The sequence below is a fragment of the Gavia stellata genome, chromosome 3, assembly GCF_030936135.1.
Source record: "Gavia stellata isolate bGavSte3 chromosome 3, bGavSte3.hap2, whole genome shotgun sequence".
In the NCBI taxonomy this organism is placed as follows: Eukaryota; Metazoa; Chordata; class Aves; order Gaviiformes; family Gaviidae; genus Gavia; species Gavia stellata.
In genome coordinates, this window is record NC_082596.1 from 27,141,271 (window position 1) to 27,161,664 (window position 20,394).

Genomic DNA, 20,394 nt, shown 5'->3' on the forward strand with positions numbered 1-20,394 from the left:
GCACAGTGTCTTTTTGAGATGTGAAAAAATACCCATATAAATCTGTGTAGAATAACATTTATCACCTTTTTCTGAAGACTATCACCTTTTTTGGAAGACTATGCTTACATTTCCAGGTTTGTCACTGACATTCAGTGGACCCAAAATTTGTTGTGTGTTTTTTTAATTGACACTTCTGGGTTTGTAGGATGGGAATTCCTAAAAGATTTCCAACAAACTCTTCTTGACTACTTAATTGTTGTAAATACGTAAGAATGATTTAAATACAATAATCAAATAGAAAGGAGTAACAAAAAATTTAGGCATAGTGCAGCTGCCGTCATGTATCTGTATAGAGTTAGCTGCAAAATTAGAGCTTGTGAAATGAACATCACTTTTTCTTTCTGAAGAAGTAGTGGGCTGTGTTTTTTTCTCCAGAAGATGGAAGGAATGAGCAAGCTGACACACCAAACGTGAGCCCTGTTTCAAAATTTTTTGAAAGAAGTATACTGAATCAGCATAGAGAGCATTTCAAAAGAATTGATTTCTTTCCTTGATGCTAAATTCAGAGTGTTGGGTGCCAGGCAGGCTTAGTTTTACTCTGGAAATGATGGAAGCCCATGTATTTCTGGGTACTTCCCCATGCTTTGCGTAGGGTGGGTGCCAGAATCAGCGTACGCCTGTGAGAGTCTGGGCTTGTGCTTTCCAGTAGCTGAGCTACTGGCATAAAGCATCTACACAGTGGTTCATCCACCCAGGTTCTTCCAAGCTACCACTTTTCAGAACCTGCATGACAATATTGAAAATTAAACCCAGTTAATAGAAAAAAATGTTAAATCAATGGCCATAAAATTTAATGGGTTTATAGCAGTCTTAACACAGGAGGACTGAATTATCATGTTAATTTAATTTCCATTTCTAAATGAACCAGAAGGCACAATAAAGGTCAATTAACCACTACCTTCCTTGTCTTCTTTTTTTTCTTTTACTGCCACTTTTAAATCACAGTCACCCCCAAAACATTCAAACCTTTTTTGGAAGTTCATGAGTTTCTCTTAGAGACTCATATAAACAGAATACAAACTAACAACCCATCATGTGCTCAAACACAATGATTGCTTTACCATCTTGTATCTATATATGTCATTGCATCAGAGGTAAATAAATGTTGCAGAGAGTTTTATTTGCTGGTATTCATTGCTACGTCATTATTTCTGGAGGAGCTTTGGGCTTCGGCAGATTGTCAGTAGCTCCAACCTACATCCTTACAAGCAAATGGCATGTGTGCATCCTTCCCCTCCTGTCTCCTCTGCTCACAAAGAGCTCCCCGTCCCTGTTTGTGAAGCAGCTCCAAAGCCTTCCCTAAAATTAGCGTGTGCCGTGATGCCTAAAAAAAGAAAGAACAGCAGTTAGCCTAAAAGACCGCTTAGCACATTGGACAGGCTTGTCTCTTTGCCATTGCTCCTCTCTACAGTCAGTGGTCATCTCCGACCTTACTCCTGGAGCACAAGGTCTCCAGCTGCACCATGACGAGCTCATCTTGGTCCTTGTCCATAAAAAGAGAGACTGGGCACTTTAATAAGACAATAATAATTAATACTCTAGGTTGCTTCAGAGGCACCTGTGATTTCCATTGAGATAAACATGTCAGCTATGTGCTTTCTGGTATTTGGTATCATGTCACTCTTGCTAAATTTATCCGTATGTTGTTTGTCTGTGCTAGGGAGGGGTTGTGGTGCCTGGTTACAGATGCTGATAAACCGCAGGACAGCTGAAGCGCAGAAAGTAAGGTCTCAGTAATGCTGAAGTTAATGGGGATTCCGCTGTTGATATTAATAGGGCAAGGTTATACTGGAGACGTTTAACTTCCCAAGGTCACACAGAGTCTTAGTGATGCAGCTAGGAATGTAGTCAGATGTCTCGGTCCACACCTTAGCTACAAAGCAAGTCTTCCCTCCCTTCTGAGGAGTCAAGTCTGCACATCTCTTATGTCTTCCTCTGGACTATATTCCTTACATGTTCTTGGTTATTTCCTTTTCTCAAAAGACTATTTGTAGACAAAATTATTTCCCTTATTTCTCTTTCCATGATGAGATGGAATCATGATTAGAGCAACATATGCATTGGAGTAGTGTTTTTATTTTTTATTTATTTGTAAAGTTTGTTTGTTAAGGGATTGGCAAGCTTTCCTGCCTCATATTTAAACATTCTTGAAATAGAAATCTAAAGAGATGATCAAAAGAGATAAATCTTCAGTTTTACATATTCTGCTGGCTGGAATCACACAAAGCATGGAATAGCGCTATATAAAGTATTTGTATGGTCATATGTGCAGGATAAGCACAAAACTGTGCATGGCTAGAGGCAACTTTGATTTTTATAGCCAAGCAGTAGTATTATTCAGGTCCACAAAACAATTCAGATGCACACACACACACAAAACCCCATTGTGTACTGGTGCAGAGTGGCTGTTGTGGGACCTGCAGCAAGGATGGAGAGGAACCCTCTGCCCAGCTGACTGGGGATGCTCAGCCCTGTCCCCTGCGGCATGTGGGCACACAGCAGCTGCGTCTCTGGTGTATTTAATAAATCTGCCCTGGGTCTTGCTAAGCAATGTACGTTCTGCTGGACATGTAAGGGATGTGGCAGGTGAGTAAGGTTATGTGTTACTTGGGTGTTGCTCGAAAATTCAGCATAGTTCTCTGAAAGTTCAAACTTTTTCCTACTTTGGGAAATAAAGTAAATCATGCCCAATGGGTTTCTTAAAGCAAAATGCAGACTGCTGTTATAGCAATGTAAAAGAAGAGTAAAAATAAAGATAGAGAACTAAAGTTTAAAGAGATTTCTCTAATTGTCGATTTCAAATGCAGAAGCCCCTCAGGCAAGTGTCAGGCAAAGCTGGTAGGAGGGAAACCAAGAATAGTCTTTAGAAATAACTCCAAAATGCCATAGAAAAATAGAAAGAATGAATCAATTATATGGAGCTTTTCAAGCCATCCATTAGAGAAAAATAATTCTCTGCTAAATGCCATAGGATGAGGCAAAAGACCTGCAGAAATAGGTTTATTCCTGTTAAACCCTAGCTTGTCTTCCGTAAAGACAGTAATGCTGTCTGTTGGCCTGTGTGAATTCTTCAAGATGTATTTATAAATAGTTATTTTGCTGAAACGATTCAAACCTGCATTAATGGGTTTCTAGGTAGGTGATTTTTTTTGCCTTTTTAGCTTTCAGTTTGTCAGATCCAGATACACTGATCATCGTATTTGTTTGTGTGAAGGCTTGTGCTGGGCATGCCTTTGTGGCTGTCTCAACATCACTTTGATTTCAATTTGTAAAGGCTTGTCGGACATCTGGAAATGATAGCTTATGATCTGACATGAGCAGTCATATACCGCACCTATCAGCAAGCAGCCAGATAGCCAAAGGGAATAGCTCAGGGGCTGAACTCTTTGCGCAAAGTGTGCTTAGCTCAACAGACAATTTTGAATAATAATCCTGCAAATTTCAAACCTGTCCTGGAATTTCCTGAGCAGAAGAAAGATGTTGGAGAAGTTATTTGATGTCCATAGTTCTAAGTTTTCATTCAAAAGACGTCATAGTGGAATTGGAAGAGCTGAATATGTCCAACATGTTGGGAAAACAGGAAAAATTGCTTTTTAATAAAATGTGTGCTGAGAAAATCTTGGGTGCTGGAGCTGATGGGCATCATGTACCACCCTTGACTCCTATATGTAACTCTTAATTCCAGACAAGGGTCAGGGAAGTTATTATTTGGAATTTGAGGACATTAGATAGCACTAACTATGTACATTAGGATTTTCAAAGTGGTTTTGGATGTGCCAGATTTGAGATATTTGACGATTTATCCACCTTAAAAACTGCTTATTCTCATGAAGTGCAGAGAACATGCGCCGACCACCTGCTCCCTTTCCCCAGCAAAGGTCATACCATGAAATTGCTGCTCCCCTTCTGCAATCCAAGCACTTGAGAACAAGCACCCACATAAAAGCTGCAAGGAAGTACACTGTAAAATCAAGAGTCAGAGCAAAGTCCCCTTAGCGAGACCTTCAAGTAGACCAAAAGAGCTGCTGTCATTTGACATCCCTGCCAAGGGCACGACCATCGAGCTGGGCTGATGGTTATGGTTATGGTGACTCTCATAATGCTTTTTCTTTGGGGACTTTTAAAATTACTTCGCTCCCATTTGGAGTTTTCACAGCACTGTTTCAGATGACGAAGAATCACCTTGTTTGCTTAATTCTTAGTGTCATGTTAGTTAAAAGAAAGAAGGAAACAAGGTCCTTAATTCACCCACAGTTCTTAAATCTCTCTTTGAAGTTGATTTCACTGTGTTTTGTTTTTATTAAATCATACAAAAATGCATGGGGTTGACTGCCTTTAATTACCTTTGATTTAGTAGAAGTAGCCCCTTTGATAATGTCTGAATAGCTCAAGTTAAAAAAGTGTGTTTTGCAACTTCTGTTTTGAAATGTTTTTGTCGTATTTAACACAAGAAATTCTTGTCCTAGTATTTTTAATGACCCCCTGTTAGATTTTTGTGTGAGACAGAGTATTATTTTACAAAGTGCATTGATATTTCCTTTTCGTACTTAAAAATAAACAGCCTTCAGGTTTCTTTTCCCCTTTTTTATGGATACTTTTTAGTTCATTTGTAGGACCAGAATGACTTCCTATGACCAATTTAATTTGTATTACAGAACATACAGTGTGAAAATGGTATCTATTTTTCCTGTTCTTCAGACTGAAATGGCTATTGGATTAAGATGGTGGTGGCTTGAGCTGCTTTTTGGGGGATTGTTACGGTGTTTCAGCCAATTAAAGGAGAAACTTAGATATTGAATGTTGTGAGAAAATAATTTTCTTCGACCAGCTTGGCCACTGAAAGGAAACTGCTGGTAACATAACTTCTCTGAGAGAGAGGAGTGTAACCTATGTGTGCATATGTATTTGTTTTCAGCTGCGTCTGCCAGGAAAGCTGGAGAAAGATGTTACTCATTACCTACTTGGAAACATCTGTCCATTTGCAGAGCGTAGCTTTTACAAGGCATGATATTAAACATTACATTTACACATCCTGAAAAGATTTACAAGGGGAACAAAACTGTTACAAACAGTGAAGGGAATGTGGTTAGGCTTAGCAGACAGAAATGAATGAACGTGTGTTCGTGGAGGAACGCCCTGCAAAGCTGCTGCTGGAGAGTGGGGGGCTCCCTGCCTGGTGTGGGGACAACCCCGTCCGGGGTCTCCTGTCTCTCTCCCTGATGCCCTCCCCCTCTTTTTTCCAACCAGCTCGAGTACTGCCTACATGGCACGGCTGTCCCAGTTGGCAGAAATACAAAAGAAGCCAAGACCGCTATTGCGTGCGCACAAACCTACCTACCTCTGCCCCAATAGTGTGCTTAGAGCCCAGTGGGCTCCTGTTTGCAGCACTGGGACCTAGGTTGGTCACTGGAAACTTCAGGAAGAGGATTATGATAAGACCTGAAGTTCAGCTACCAAATTTATCAATTACTCTCACTGTTATTGTTCCTTTAATAGTTAAGTACTCTTTTATTTTCTGCTCTTTTAGTCATGAAAATTGAACTAAAATACTGACTCAGTGTCCATTTTACAAGCCAGTGTTGGAAGGCACTGAGGAGTAAGCAGCCTTACTATTGACTGGCAAACAGATGCTATAATATCATAACATACTTTTGTGCGGGGAGGTGAGCCAGTTCAACGCATCTCTCCCTTGTCTCGCATCCCCTGTGCAGGCGTATAGAGGAGGGACACAGATGACATCTCTAGGCCTAATGGCCCTTCTTCTATTTTTATTTCTCAGTTGGGGGTTGACTGCTTACATTTTTATAGTCATTTGTCCTTTTCAACTCATAGAAGGGCTTCTCTTTCTTCTTCTGCTTTCCTTTTTTTTTTTTTTAAGGCAAACCATCTTTCTCTAGAAAGCTTTCTCCTTTCAGAAAATCTTTAACAGCATTACATGCATTGTCTCTCTGTTGATAGTGCTGCTTTTAGTGTTACACAACTGCGTTTGTCTGAAGGAGATGTTTATTAAATGCAGATATACATTACTCAAGTATAAGTTTCATGCAATAATTTTGACCATAGCATCCTGCAATCCACTAGGGCATGATTTGGTAGAAAAATTATGACTGCTTTATGAACTCTGGAAGTCCACATGTGTTACTCAGTGCATAGCTCCATTGTCCAGAGATTCCCCACAGGTTTACATAATGCCAGAATCAGATGTCTTTTTTCAGATTTAAATTAGGCTCTAAAGCAGTGAGATCCTTTAAAATTATCCGCACTAAAAATATTTGTAAGTCTGCAAGTCTGTATCTAAGCAGCTTTTAGTACAGTAAGTTGCAGGAAATTGTTTGCAGGATTTTAATTTTTGTTTAATGCATGCAAATGTTATGTGGGAGCATGAAATAGATGACAGTAAGGTTTATAATTTGTAAGTTAACAATATTATTATTACTGTAATAATGTTCTAGTGTGCTTATTTGATTACAAATGCAATGATTCTTAAAATCAGTATTAGACAAATTTTAAGTGGAATTAGTCTTAAATCTCTACTACGTTATGGTGAAATGTAAGTCTATATAATTTAGCTGAAGTTATAAATTAACAAAATTATGCAAAATAGTCAACCTGCTTGAATGTTTGCTTTTTACTTTAAACATAAACATTTAGATATTTATTCAGAGAAACATTTATTTTGTAAGTTTGAAATTACAATGGTAGCATGCTTTTGGAAATAACTTATGTGTAAGAAGATGGATACCTGGGTACTCGAATCAGTGATGGGAAGAAATGCTAATTGACTTTACAGTTTACATATCACTCAATGTGGAGAATATGGCACAGGTCTTCGTTGCAATCTAATCGAATCATCTATCAGGTTTTGGCTCCTGTAACACCAATCACACTAGTAAGCAAATGCTTATTACTACAGCACTCCACCGGGCCCAGAAATAAAATCGGGCTTTGTTTGAGCTTGTAAATTTCCACTCAGCCGAGACTCTTACCTAAGTCGTAAAATAACTCAATATGCTGAAATTTGTGTTTGTACTGGGTCCCAAACATCCGAGTGGCATAAACTCAACATCTCCATCTGTGCTTACGCATATTTTTTTGGGTGTGCAGTTTTTAAGATGAATCACATGCTCAGGAGATCAGCTCATGCAGGTCAGAGATAAGCTGCCCACTAGTTCCTTGTCTGTCTGTGTAGCCTATCGCCAGCTGCAAATTTTGGATGTGCACCTTGTTTAAGTTTGGCATTTGTCTAAGAAAATCCATGGTTCACCACTTAAAGTAAAGACTATGCTCTTCTCCAGACATTTAATGAGGACATATTAGACACTTTTTTACTAGTGTTGTTCCCATTTTAGATGGATTCCAATATGTGATAACATTGTGGATGACTAGATTGCTTCTTTTTCCGGTTTCCATGCTGACTGTTTCTTACAGAGGCTTGCTGTCCACCAAGGTATCTGGCTATGACTTAGATACTGAAATTTAATGTGAGGCCAAAAACATAACAGGCAGTCTGGTTCCTGTCTTCTTCACCTGTCAACAAACAGAATCCATGCAATAAGAAACCCACGCAATAAGAAACTCACGCAATTGGGAAAGTCATATTTAAGAGATCTCACTCTGCAGCCCAAAGCTGGGCAGATATCGACCTTGTGAGGTTTCAGCAGAAACATGTTCTAAAGATAAGGCTGTTAGATACGACCTCCCTGATTTCATATCCCATGAATTAATGTCTGTGAGTCAGTAATAGAAACATCTCAGCATATTCCATCTACCATACCACCACAAGGAAACACCTGGGTATTATATTAGGCGATCTAGAAATAGCTGAGCTGGACAGATGAGGTAAAAGTGGGTGAGGGAAAATAGTTTCTAAGATGCTTATTCATGTGGTGTTCACTAATAGTATCCAAAGAGATTTTCACCCTGAAGGATCTAAGGATGCCTTACAGATGACATACTGTCTTGAAAATTCACGTGTCCTGTTTCTGGAGCACATCGTCTCTGGAATGAGGCTTGGGAGCTGTTTCCTTCCTTACACTGCATTTGCACTGACATTTTTTAATAGAACAGAGATTGTGCTGATGGGCTTGTCTGATCTCCAAAAGCCTTTGAGACACATGTAAGCGCTGATGGCCCCTTTTATACAGAACCTGATCTCTCCTGAGCTGCACGCCTGAGAAATGGGGTGGATGAATCCAGTCTGCTGAATCCAGTTACTGAGGAATTTCAACCACTGACCACAGTGAATTATGCTACATCTTATAAAAGAGACCTTATGAAACTAGAGATTTTATTTACAAGGTGCAGAATTGACCATTAGCACCAAGCTTAGGAGATTTTGAAACACTGCTTTGCTGTTAAGGCCAACAGGAGTTTCACAATGCAGACCGGTCCTCAACTTTGCCAATCAATCAGTTGTGTGTCTGCTGAGAAGTTCTCCTGTAATAAGTTGTAATAAAAAGAATATATGTGTTTTTACTGTGTGTGCACTGGTCCTGTCCTGTGGAGGTATATTGGTCCTATGGTTGCACTCCACTGAACGAACAAAGTAATTTTGCTCTGACAAGGTGCTGTATAAACTGAAGTTGTTAAATTGAAACAGCCGTGTTAATTTTACCTTTGAAGAAAACACAAAGAAAAAAAAATCAATGGTTGCCAAATAGAAAAGAACAAAATGGATAGGGAGAAAAATAACATTTTCCAGCAACTGTAACAGAGTGTTGCAAAAAAATGGATAGGAAAAAGCCCCTGAAGCAGTTAAGGCAGAAGAGAAAAGCACAGTCAAAATATTTATTTCTCCTCTGAAACAAAGGAATATTTTAAAAATTGTAGCTGCTTTTCCTTCTCTTCTAATCTAACATGATCATGATTGAAAAGGTATTCTCGGATAAATTAACACTGTGTGGTGTTAAACACACCTTGTTCCTCATGGAGGGAGTTGCACTCTTTTTTTTCTACTGCAAATTGCATCATAAGGCAGCTAATGTCAGGCACTGCATCTGGGTAATGACTTGATAAATTACTTGACTCAGTGGTTGCTGACCTCGACTTTATAATGTGATTTCATAAAAACCTGTGTAAAAACCTAATGGAGACAGACATGGGGCTTTTCTAAATATAGTAGCAACTTAAAGAATGGTAAAAAAGAGAAGTACAAAAGTTATCCAGCACAGTTCCCCAGTTTCTCGTTGACTCCAAGATGCTCGGTTGTGACAAGCTTCTGCTGCTACTATTGACGACTGTTTTAATGTGCTGGAATATTTTAAAGTACTGGCCTGTGAAGGTACACTGATAATAAGTAGGATAACAGTATGGGCCAAAACATGTAATACCTACCTTATACTTATGGTATCCAATGTTAAATGGTTTAATTAAGCTGTGACGTCTTGCTTATGAGGTGGTACGTAGGCTGATAGTACACATGTGACTTACTTGCCAGCTGTTTGGTTCTTATGTTTTGAGGTCCTGATTTTTTTTTGCACTTTGTTACTGAATGAAAAAGAGAGAAAAGTCTAGGAATGCATGAGGTAGTATATGAAAGATATTTAGAAAAGAATTGAAACCTCCATTTACGGTTTGTTTGTTCGTTAATACGGACATTGCCTGCCATTTGAGGTAATGCTGTAGAGGCTTCCTATAACTTGGCTGCTCTTGCAGTGAAGTTACCCATCAATTTCTGGGACCTTTTATGGAGCCAGACAAGCTGGTGTGTGGATCCCATGAGACAGCATATAAAGTATACTGAGTGCTGGAAAGGGAAGGGGAGATGTGCAGTCAGAGCCACAAGCACGACTGTCCATGGTCTCGGCTGCATGTCCCCGCAGTCACGACAGCAACCAGCGCTGGTTATAACAAACCCCAGCCCTGGAGATCCTGCACTGAGTTACCACAAAGTCAGATTTAGTGAGTGACATATCTGGGCCCTGGCATGAGGCTGGCTTGCCTCCATCGAGGAGTGGTGCACTGCAAGTTAGACACACTCCTGGGGACTGTTTGCTGCGGGATCTTCAGGTCCAGCCCTGCGAGCGGTTGACAGCAATTGCTGAAGTGGCTGAAGGAGGGGAGGGAGAAGGGATAGGATTAGCCATAGGACTAAAGAATGGTGGGGGCTGAGGATTGGGGTGAGCCTCCATGTAAATCCGGTGGGAACAATCCATCACCTGTGAGATATTTCAGCAAGAAATGACAGTAAATTACAAAGGGGTCAATAGCCCTTACATCCAAGATTTAAATTTGACAAATTGTGTTAGGTGGAGTGGTGGCAGGCTCCTTGGGTTCAAACACATACAGTCAGTTTATTTCTCAAAGCAGCTAAATACATAAAATGTCATCTTTATTTTTAGGGATTTTTAAATGTTTGGATTGCATGTTGTGGAACACTCATCCAATGAATATTTTCTGCCAAAAATGAGATAGATTTCTTACAAAGGCATGAGCCTTCAATGAACATGTTGTAAGACTGCAGAAATGTGCAATTTTAATCCTGACCCCAAACCTGCCAGTTTTAAACTTCGTATAATTCCTCTTTAATTAAAATAATTTCTAAATGCCTCTCCTTGTCTTTTTGGCCTATTGACTCTCAACTTATCTAGCAACAAATAGGTATCTACATCACTAAATCAGGCCAAATGTTAACATGTTCATGGATGTGGAATCCGAGTTTTCCTGCCATCATTGAAGTTGACATGTCTGTAAGAAGGCTAAGGAAATTTACTTTGCCACAGTAGAGTAAAATCTGGCCTGTTTCTTGATCTTTGGTGAAGAGGAATTTCAATTTGACAGCTTGTGCTGGTTTTATAAAAACTTGAAACTTGGAAAAAACCTAAAAGTAATCTCTACTGCCAAAACCATAACACTCTGCCAGCTCCTGCTGGATGCACGTCAGCTACTGCACTCCACTAAGAATGGCCAATCAGTGACAAAATTGGAAACAACTGCAAGAAATTTAAAAATTTGAAAAAGTTTCATTAGTATAACTGTAAGTCCAGTCTTGCACTGGCTTGTGTCTGATATTGTACAGAATGGATTTAAAATTCTATTAGATTAGAATATATGTCAATATAGATAAAAAAATAAAAGTTTATATTTATATTCTTAGGGTATTCATTATGACAGTCTCAGAGTATGTATATGATTGACGCTAGTACTAGTTAAATTTTTATTTGTTCCTCTGGTTAATCAGTCATCAATCTTTAAATATCCTCAGGTCTCTCTCAAATAGATAAAGATATCGGGTCTTACATTGAAAACATATTTTAATGAAGAGTTGTGCTTTTTCTAATTTCTGATGGACATTGCAGTGAAATTTTTACATGGGAGGTGTTCACAGCCTTGGCACAGTGGACCTGCTCAGATGAACTCCTAACACTTGAGAGACACAATTATTGTTACCACTGTCAAACTTCCTGACTATCAAACTTTTAATTTGAGATCTGATTTATATAGGCCAAATGTAATATTTTTTTAAAAAACAGCACCCAAACTCAATAATTCTCTGTACTTCTTTCCTTCTTTCCAAGAGCTCAGAGTTCATTACTGAGGTTAATTAATTATAGCTCACAGCACCATTATGGCATATATTATTCATTGTATCTTACTACTGAGGAACAGGTTTGGAGAGAATTTGAGATAGATTCGTAGAAGAACTATGGCTTAGTCCAGATGTCCTGGCTTTCAGCATTGTCCTTTCAGTCTCAAAGGGATTTTTAGATACTTCCACCCACTAAGGGGAGTTTGGAAAGTTTATTTCATTAGCACTTTCCACCACATCATAAGGAAGCAAAGGGACCCGACCACCTTACAGCACTAATCGATTGACATCTAATCTTTTCTTTGTACTACTGCTCTCCATCAGTGAAACATGGACTGATTTGGTGCTGTCCGTGCTGTCAGCTCCCTTAAAGCTCTGCAGGCTTTGAAGTGCAACTACGCTAAATATGACTAAATTTAGTGCATTTGAGTCTTTGTGGAGGGTCCTTGATAGTAGTGCAGGAGAAGCATTTTCTAATGGTATGGGCCCTCAACAGAGCAACTGGTGCATCATCAAACAGGAGCACGTTCAGGGGTCTCCAATTGCTTTGGTGTTTCCCTCAGCCAGGCTTCAAGTTCGAGTTAAAAGCAGCATCTGCATCACTTTTGGAAACTCTTCAGCGGACTTCAGACTCAATTGGGTCTTGTCTGATTGCAGTCACCTCTCTGCAGTTCCCCAATCATTCACAAAGCCAATTAGCTGTGGCCTTCAGTCCTTCTTCCCGGCTGTGGGCTGAGGGAGGGAGCTGAAGTCCATTTGAGCTCCGAGACGCCACCTGAGTCCTGTAGCCGGCTTACAGACGTACTCCAAGGGCAAACACGCCACAATGCCCTTCCATTCACTTCACAGTTCCTTTTTTCCTCGAAAACAACTGATCTGTGGGCAGGAAAACCATTTACTCAAAAATAAAGAGTAAAATGTTTTTCCTCTTCGATAATGTTCCCTGTTCTTTCAGTAGGTATTATGTTCTGTAATGTGCTGTGTGTGCACCCATTTTGTCATCGCTTTGGGTCATCCTTGCTAACAATTGGTTATTTACTCAGGGGCTTTTGAAATTATTGAGTTGACACATCTGTCAGACGGCAAAAGCAGAAATGCTAAAAGGTCACTTGGAGAGAAACCAGCTGCTTCAGACAAACCTTTCTGCCTTCAAATAGCACAATCATTATAGTCTAACAGATGGGTCCTCTGCTTTCATTTCTGTTTTTCTCCTTCACTTCAGGTATTTAGATACAGTACCTCATTGCCAGGTCAACACAGGCCTTCTTGTAATTACCTACACAATAGGCAGCTCACCGCTTAAGAAAAAACAGCTCAATTTTCTGTAAATGGGGAACCTGTTTCCTCACAGATATGAGTTACAGAATGCTTGCCACAAACTTTCCTATTAACAGATTAATTTTGACAGCGGTAAGTACATTTTTATTACTCCTGCTCCAGTCATTACACTATGAAGCATGCATTTAGTACTGATCTAACGCTTCGGAGAGCCTGGGGGCTTTTGGCAAAGATGGTGATAAGTAGAAGTGAGTGAATAATTCTTAACAAATAATTTATTCAACAAATCTGGACTCCTTCCCTGTTTGGTGAACATTAACCAGGCGATTGTAATTTCCTCTGATTTATTCAATATCCATATTTTTGGAAAAGTGTCCATCCAGATGATTTATATCGCAGCTGGTGAGTAACTGCGATTCCGAATCGAGGTGTTGGGCTGCTGAGAGTCATAAATCACGTGATATTGTTTCTGTGCTGTGATTGGGCAAAGAGGGATTGCTTCTGACATAATCGCGCTCCTGTTTTAAAGTTCTCTTTTGGGGAAAAAGCTGTCAAACCCATGATTGCTCACCTGTGTCTGGAAAAAGAACAATGAGAGGCTGCAGAACTGTTCAGGTGAATGGAAAAGAAAGGCACTCACCAAGTTTCTTTTAGTAAAGGTCTACTTTTCGGAAACATCGCATGCATCTACACAAATTCTTGGACAAGAAAAAGCCTCCTTTTCAACAGGAAAAAACCCACAACAAAATCAAAAGCATTAAAATTACAGTCATTGTTTCAAAGAATCCAATTTCAAATCAAATTAATGGCCAAGATGAAAGTTATGTATTTTTACAGAGAGTGTACATTTGAACAATCCTTGATTTTCAATAGACATAGCAGAACATTTTGTTTAATAAAATTCTTGCATTGTGGGCAATAACAGAAAACTGAAAAATTGTACTTTGGGAAGGTCATTGCTCTATAAATTAAGCAGGTTTGGAAGTGGCATTTTCCAAGTAAGTATGTACCTGTTACTCTTTGCATCTCAGAGGGGTTTTAACACCAAGCGGCACCAGGACACGAAATTTGAAAACCACAAAACTGAACCCGTTATAAAACTGTGATTCTTTGGAAACATGGAAGGAAGACCTTTACTCTGCAGGGCTGATCAGCTGATGTAAAGAAAGAAAGAACAATTCAGAAGGTATCATCTTTTGGTTTTTTGGTGGTGGTTGGTTTTAATGCACTGGCTCAGTTCAGTTATTTTCAGGTAACTGTGGTAGGATAGGCTAACCACCAAGGTGTGGTTAGTAAATTCAAGGAATACTGCAAGCTGTATGAAAATTAATTACAGGAAGGAAATGTTTTAATCAGAAGGATTGTGATGAAACAGGTCATAAAATTCTCCATAATGCAAAATCTCAAAAACCAATCTTGCAATTTTGAAAGGCTGACTGTGCAGTAAGAGGAAGGACCAGGACTGCAATCTGAGTCAAGACATTTACAAAATTGTGTAATATCTAAATTTTCTCTTGACTGAGCATTCGAACTTGCAAAAAAAGCAGAAACAGCTCAGTGCAGGATGAAGCTTTGGAAAGGGAAGACAGTGCTTCCCAGCATGCTTGTGTAATACCAAATGCTGCAAGAAAAGAGATGTCATATGTGAAGAAGTGCAAATTTCAATAACTGAGTCAGGCAAAAATACCTGAGGAACTGCTGCACATCCTGTTACAGCTAACCTAAATTGGGATAATCTCTGACAAATGGAAAAAATGCTGAAGAGCAGTTACACATTTTCATCCTTTTTCAAGAGTTGGCAAGGGCTGAGACCATAGCACAGGGTACAACACAGTAAAGCAATATACCCAGCTCAGATGGGCTTCTCCTAAGAAGAATAGATGCTGCATACTGGTAATAATACATGTTGAGAAAAGTCCACACAAGTGTATCGTAACAGCAAATTGAAATGTGCTTTACTCAACAGGTAACAAGAAGTCGCAGATTCCTTAGAAAAATAAATTACAAAGGAATTCGCAGCATTCCTTTGATGTGAATGGGCTTTACTGCTGTCTTTTAATAGCATGGTGGCTAATACATAACAAGCATTGACACTCCCTGTGGTCAAAGAGAGAGGTTTTATGGGAAGCCAGTGTTTGGTGAAACTTGACCAGGTGTCACTTACCATAATACCTTTGCCAAAGTGAACAACAAATATCATCTTGAAATAATAACAATTATTATTATTTCATTGAGGTTTCATGACCAGAAAGTGAAATGCAGATGGATGAGTGTGGAGTGACAGGATGCCCTCAGGACTGCCTGCCAGCACTGCAGTAGAAACAGGTCCAGAACAGGGTATCCTAAGCTTGTCCAGACCTGTATGAAGTCTGGACAGAGCCTGAATGATTTCTGCAGAAAGCAAAGGCCACTGGCACAGGGATGTCAAGATCCCATGCTCCAGAATTCCATTGCACAAGTTGAGGAACCTGTAGGTCTAGAAGAGCCAGGATGTCACTCCCTAAAATGGTACTGAAAAATATATTTGCACGAGTACAGAAAAGTTATTCAGGGGCTGAAAGATCCAGGGAAGGGCCAGTGCTTGTCCCAGATGAATAGCGACACTGAGGAAGTTGTCAAGGCCTGGAACCTATGCCAAAATGCAGGCCAAGTCAAGCAAGAGAGTCCACGTTGGCACAGGAAAAATTGTTCTCCCGGAGCAAAGTATGCACAGCATTGTTTAGAATGACTGGAAAACATTATGTGCTTGTCCTAGACTATTATTCTCATGACAGTAAGGTAGCTTTACTAGAAGATACTAGAGCTAAACCGTGATCATCCTTGTCAAATGTGTTTACACTAGACATGGAATACCTGGCATAGCGATGCTTGGCAATGAAGTGCAGCTTAGTAGGCACGAGTGCTGGCTGCTAATGATAAATTTGGGGTTTAGATCTGTAATGCCCTGTCTTTTATTTACACCAGTCCAACAGACATGTTGAAAACAGTGTCAGTGTAATAAGTCTTCTCTTAAAAAAAGATTGTGAAATCAAGACTCTAATCCATAGTGAGGATAAACTGGTAAATTGCTCCAAGAAAATGATGCTGTGTGCAGCTCTGAGCAGAACCAGGGGCTCAAAATGGCAGCGGTATCCTGGGAATCATCAGTCTGATGACATTGTCATCACACTGAAGGGAGACACACAGTCCCGCCGCTTTACAGCTTGCAAGGTAAGGGACAGTGACTTAACTATTTTTTTCCAATGAAGGTGTTATGCGGGTAATATTTTTGGAAGGTTAAAATAGAAAAGCACGAGGCTATTGTATTGTCAGTCAAAAGCAGCCTGCGTGGTAGCTGCTGCTGTTAGGGAGGTGGTGGAGCGCTGTGTGCAGTGAAGAGAGAACTGCACCTCCGAGCCCTCCTTCCTCCGCGGCAGCTCTGTTGAAGGGTGGCCTCCTGCACCAGAACAGAAACGAGCACCTAAAATAACATGTCACGATGGTTCCTGCGTGCGCATCTTTGAGGCCCAGGGATGTATTAAGGCCTCCAGAGCCTTTTGTATTCGAGTTATTGGCTTGAATCAGGTCTATGCAAGTCACTGAAAGTCATTACCAGCCTAAGGTTGTTCTACGTCCAATGTGAAATGAATTGGTTGTGCTTGACAGCTGGGATAGAGCTTAGATGCTTAGATGCAAAGCATATTGCCATCAGGTTTTTTCACTGTACACAGCAGCGATTCTCCTTTTTTTTTCAATTCCCTTCTTACCATCAAATATTCTGTAAGCCTTGCTGGGAGCTGGATCGGCAGCGTTCAGCCTAGAAACTATTTCCTGCACTGCCCAGGAGTCCCTGGTCAGGGGTGAGCCTGTGAGATCTGATAAAAGCAGGTCAAGATGCTTTGAGGAATGGTGGCAACCTGAAATCGCTAAAAAACCTGAGGTTAAGGGATTTACAGCAATGGGAGTAGAGTGTAGTTTGTGTTAATGTTATTTCTTGTCAGCTTCAGCTGGCCTCTTTTTAAAAATATCTAAAATAAAAATTGCTTAAAATTTATACCTCCTATCTTGAATCCTAGGTGTTTCGTGATGTGAAGAGGTAACATTATTATCATCCATCATTAAATCCACTGAGTGTCAAACTTATCACCTTGACACTTTAATGATCCTTAAGATGTCCTTGTGAAAGCTGGGTACCATGGCAACCACTCAAACACAGGGCCTTGGCACTGCTGAACTTCTCTTAATAAATCAGGCATAATTGGCATCTATGTATTATAATAAATTAAAAGTTATTCAACTGGAATGATTTTATATTGTACAATATTAAGTCATTAAGTTTGCTGTTCTGATCTCTCTTTTGTGATATAATTCCTGCATGTGCTTTTTAACACAGAAAATTTTATCTCCTCCTCTCGCACGATATAACTGGGGGGTTCGAAGGCGCAGCAAATTAGTGTCTAGTCTGTCACCCCCAGCCATGTGGGTTCAGTTTCTGGTTAAACCAGGACCCACTGAAATGATTTATTCCCAAGGACCAAAAAGTCATTAAATTAAGCAAATGAAAATTACCCGTACATGTACTCAAGGCACCACATGATCCTTCCGAGGTGATCCGTCCTTCTTCCCCCTGTCCTTGGCTTCGTCCCCCTGCTCAGCCTGTAGACCTGCACAGCAGCTGGGGTGGATTGGCTTGGCAAGGGGCGGGGGATTTTCCCTACGGAGCGCTCAAGTAGTACCTGTGGAGGGCGAGAGGGGATGTGCCACCCCCATGCTGCTGATGTGCCAGCAGTGCCCAGCTCTGTGTCTGCTCCATCTCCATTCCATCCTGCCCTGTTCGCTCCAGGTCACCCATTGGAAAAGGTCTGATAGGGAATTACAAACCCTTGAAGGTAGGAGCCTGCAGTCACTGGAAAGCAGAGTGCTGTGTACACGCAAAGAAAACGGCCATATACCCAATCTTTTCCTATATATTTTGTCCTCGATGACAACACCAGCTGCAGACAACGGGGTTTGAATTCATTGCCTTTGGGCTGCAAAAGGTCACCGCACTATCTGCATAGTGTTTTCTGGGAACAGACTGCCTGAATGGAATATCAGATGTTGGGTGCAAAACTTGTAAAGCATATTAAAAATGTTCCCATGACGGAATGAATAGGGCTAATTCTGAAACTTCATCTCCTTTCTTTCTTTAAAGATCTTTTATTTTATTTTATTGATTTTATGAACATGTCACTGAGTTATAAGATAATTTTTTAAAAATTATTATTTTGCCAATAGGATGTCTGCGGTGAGTACCATGGGAAATATGAATTAGTTTTCTTCAGATGTGGATTTTTAAATGTCTAGATTTTAAAGGATGAGTCTATTCTGGTAATGAGACTGTGAAACCGAAAAAGAGGACTTTTTATTGTACTATATCGTACTTGTTCCTTAGCATCCAGTGGTGTTACCACGAATAGCTGAAAGCATCACTGAACCTCATCAAGTTGAGGATAACAATACTCCCTGGTGACTGGGAGTGCTACCTGACTTTGCAGAGCTGTTGGCTAGAAAGAGAGCTTTTCATGGACTCAGGCATGAGGAACCCAAGGATAAACGGGACAGATCTTGGCCCAGTACTCCATGCCTTGAAGCAACTTTTGTGACACAGAGAGATGGAGAAATCCCAGTAGCTGGGCTTTTTCTAAAGTGCTGCAACCTTCACTTTCCCAGCCAGGAGACAGTCAGCTCCCATGTACTCCAAGGATTTGGGATAAAAGAAACATGGTGGCAGACTACAGAAAAAGACCAAGAGAGTGAATTCACCGTGGTAATACCAGCTGTGCTGGTAAGAAGCGGGAATGAGGAGATGTGCCAGGTTCTCAGTCAAGTGACTGTGAGCTTTGGCTGGATTGGGTTCTGTCTGAAAGCTCACTCGTTACCCTGTGTGACCAGATTTTCTGACTCCGTGTACTGATTTGTTTGGCATGTTCAGTTTTTACTTGATGCCACAGTGACAGCTTTCTGACCTTCCTCTGATTTGATACTGAAAAATCAATAAAGTAAAAGTAAATGGTCCTTTAGAAATGTTTGTTAGTCCATTTACTAGCAAGCAAATCATGTGTGAATGCTCTTTTTGTGGCACAAGGTCTCTTTGTAGCCTTTAACAGTGGTGGCACAGTAGACAATAACACATTTCTGGAGAGGTCTGCATTAGGCATGCCTAAGAAGTTTTCAAAACAGCAGAGTATTTGTTCATATACTTAATTTGAAGCCTGTTTCAATATTTCACTGATAGAAAAATCCTGCAAATACTTATGCAGTTGTTTATCTGGACTGCTGAGCCATTTAAGACAGGTCATCTAGGCAGTGGAGTTAAGTCAAAACATAAACATCTACCTATGTGTCATTGTGATTTTTAACTATTATCCTGATTGCCCCTCATGTCCAATTGTTTCTTAGGCTTTCCAATTTTGTTTTATATTCCAGTATCAGCTCTGAAGGACAAAGAGAGGGTCTGAGGTTTTAGTGACAAACAGCTTTAGCACACTCGAAGATGCTCAAAAAGAATGTGAATCATTAAAGAGATGTTAATAATCCCCTTCTTTCACCTCTGCTGTGCACTTATATTGACAGTATTTCACTCAATAACTGAGTGAAATAAAATAAAAACATATCCTTGACCACAATAACATTATCAATGCACAGATCAGAACTTTTTACATTGAAAGCTTATTGTTGAAATATGTTAATTTTATCAACATTTTTATTTTTTAAAGCTTCTAAATTAATACTTAATGAAAATCTAAAGAAAGTTGAATTTCACTACTAAAATTAGTGTGTGTTTTAAACTGAGAGCCAAGTTTCAATTTCTTCAAGTCCTCAAAAATCTGATTTTTCTTCCCAGCTTCAAAAATCACAGAATTTAAAAAATAATATTTTCATGAAATAATTTCCCCAGTCTTATATAAACTTCTATTAAAAGTATTTTGGGTACTGATACACAAAGATGAAATGCACTATGCAAAATAAGATCAGGTGGGTTGGAACTAGATGATCTTTAAGGTCCCTTCCAACCTAAATCATTCTATGATTCTATGATTCTATGACATTGTAGCATGGTGGAGGAGAAAGACCGAAGTAGAATAGAGGTCTGTACAATACAGAGATCTTTAAAGTTTAAGTGATGGCTTGGAACTGGAATAATGGAACTTTAACTATAGAGTTATTGCTATTGGACCCCTTGTTTCTGCAAAGAAATTTCTTGTTCATTTGGGTATTTTAATGTATTTGTTACCACATCTGAAGTACCTTAGCTGGACTGTTTCTGCTATCCTATCAAGAGTTTCCAAATAGCACCTTTTTTTAAACTTTCTATTTTTCTAAAGAGGAATTGCTGCTTTAGCTGTGCCAGGAATTCTTATGTTCAGCAATTACCCATGATATCTACATTAAAATCTTCATTTTGATCTGATGTATCTAATGGAAAAATTATTATCATGTTGGTACGTGAGATAATTTACAAACAGCTAGTACTTTCCCATCATATCCACCATTTAGGAACCTTTGCCAAGCCACTGTAGTATCTG